Source organism: Dermacentor silvarum, chromosome 1, assembly GCF_013339745.2.
Source record: "Dermacentor silvarum isolate Dsil-2018 chromosome 1, BIME_Dsil_1.4, whole genome shotgun sequence".
Classification (NCBI taxonomy): domain Eukaryota; kingdom Metazoa; phylum Arthropoda; class Arachnida; order Ixodida; family Ixodidae; genus Dermacentor; species Dermacentor silvarum.
The window spans coordinates 25,390,383-25,392,966 of NC_051154.1; the positions used below are offsets into that span (position 1 = coordinate 25,390,383).

General features: G+C 48.7%; 1 pseudogene; it reads right to left on the reverse strand.

Annotated features, from left to right (window-relative positions):
* Positions 1 to 1,586: 1,586 nt before the first annotated feature.
* On the reverse strand, positions 1,587 to 1,766 carry LOC119437805 (U2 spliceosomal RNA; annotated as a pseudogene).
* Positions 1,767 to 2,584: the final 818 nt, after the last annotated feature.

Below are 2,584 nucleotides of genomic sequence, written 5' to 3' on the forward strand. Positions count from 1 at the left end.
TCCCTCATTACGGCGTGCCTCGCAATCAAATCGTGGTTTTGGCACGCCAAGCCCAAGAATTCAATTCAACATTTTAACGTGGGGGTCATACGGCGAAACATGACACAGCCCGATATTTCTACAATCGACTGGGTGAGTTGCCTATATTAATTAGTAGCTGCATGCATGCGTAATTCACAAAGTCCTTGCAACACCCTTGAACAGTCACGTTTCATCACCATGTGCACTGGAGAAAACACATCGTGTACTGCACCATGTAGGGATCGTACTGAGATTCTCGTTTACTGAGATGGGGATAGCTTGCTTAAGGCAAGCAGTCCTGAAATCATGCTGTATCTAATCACACTCGCTGCCCATGAGGCGAGTGTGCTGTTCGGCGTGAATAAGAATACGCTAACTACTAGTTTTATACTGTAGGACTTACCGTCAAGTTTGCGGCACTATAGCTACTACTTCTACGGCCTTGCTCACTATAGTATTTTTCGGCTGCTCAGGCAACGGCGAATAACGTGCGTGCTCGAACATTCAGGAATCCGAGTAAATACAGCATGCAGATCATCGCCCAGAACTCCCAACGGCTTGCAGCCTGCGATTCCCACTTCTACTTGCGCATTCAGGCATATTTTAAGATCAACTTACGAGATTCACTCACATAAGCATGGATGAAAAAAAACGCGAACAGGCGCTATCTTGACAGGCTGGACGGGCGACTGTGAAAGACCACCAGCTCGTGAAGTTAGATTAGCTCATTCGTGAACTAGACTACTAAAAATTGCTAAAACTATTTATTGAATATACATTTCCGCGGTATGTCTCAATATGACCCAAAAACATCATCCGTTAGCAATTTTTTTTATAAGACTGAAATTTCAATCATGCTATGGCAGTAGGAGCTCGAGCATGTTTCCCTCCTTGATTTTGTAAAACTGGTTCAGGTGGTACTCCCGGTACATGGGCGTTTGAACCACTTTATCGACCTTCAAAGCTATTTATGACTTATGTACGGTCTTAAATAGAGTCCCGCGCACTGTGGTGAACAATCAGCAAGCAAAACATTCTTGAAGGTTCTTCAAGGCGTGGGCTTGGTCTCGTTAGTGAATGGTCTACATCCTACGTGCAGCTTTCTCATCCACCCCAGTACAGCCTCCTTTCTGTTTCATGACCGCACTGTGAGAGATAACGCAGAGGAGAAATTGTGCACAGGTCACGTCTTTCCATGCACAGGAAGCTCATCACACAGCCGGATACTTGGAAAGTGACTGGCAGTCTTCTTAAGCTGAGCTGGTATCGTAGCTGTATAAACCGATCATAAGAATACTGCGAATTGATGCGCACTGTCACTGCACAACGCTTCAGAGAGCATAAGGGTTATTAAAACGTATGCAGAGTGTTTATTTCACTTCTAGAAACCTCGCAGAGCCCATCATTCCGGAGATGTGCTGTACATGTTCATTGTGTATGTGATGTTTGGTGATAGTGCGATGCGTGACGCTTCGGTTTGTCCAGTCCAGCAGTCTCTACGTTCTTCTTTTTTACAGCGAAGCTGCATATGGCTAGTTTCCAGCGGATCGATGTCCGTAGACCAAAAACCGTGGGCCGATCCCTAAGATAGTGTAATACCGGGTCAACCCGCGACGAAGTTAAAGCAGGCTTCAAGCACTCCGCCAACATCCAAAAATAAGTTTCATATCTTGGGTCCAAATACAACCCGTATCAGATATTAAGCTGATAGGAAGAGATACTACACTTTGACTCGCGTCGGCCATGTCTACGTTCGCACCATACACGTGTACGCCATCCTGCGTATTCAAACTAGTGCCTACCACTCTGAGTGTCTTCTGTCTCCTGACGTCATGCTCTACGTAGGCTCCTTTCCTCAGTTCTGCTCTGACTGGGAAATGGGTAGGCCGCGTGTTGTACGGTCTGAAGAAGCACACAGCGTGCCTACCAAGAACGACGGCGTGAACAGAAAATTGAATGGGTGCGGCAGCGGCGGAAGGAGACCACCGACGATCAGCGGGCCGCGGACGCCAAACGTAAGCGTGCTGCCCGCCAGGACTGCGAGGCGGAAAGAAATGCTAACCGCCCATGTGGCCCCGATCCCGCAAACTTGGAGCGTTTCACCGAAGCAACGATCAATCACCACATACACAGCTTCGCTGGTCATCCACCTTCACAGAGTGGAATGGTACTGAATTTTTTTAACAGCGAGGCTGTTTAAGCCAGTCGTAATTTGTGGTGCGTGCCAACTTTCGCGGAGGCAGCGCATCCGCCACGCTGAATGGCTGCGGCGCTCGAGACTACCCCGTCAGGTGACCCTGACGTCACGAAAACGGCGCGAAACTTGCTTTCGCGCGCCTTTAGTTTCTCCCGCTCGCCATGAGCAGTCCAAGTGGTGGTCGCCCTGCCGCTCCGAACGTGTGTTTCCCAAGTTTTTCCATCCTTTCGTAGGAATCTGAGATTCGTTCTCCCTGAAAATGCCTTGCTGCTGCGCGTTTCAATGCAGCAGCAGGCCAGAGAAAGGGCAAGCCTTATTTTATATCCCCCGAGGTGAACGGAATGTCGTGCGTCGGAAGCAGTGGCT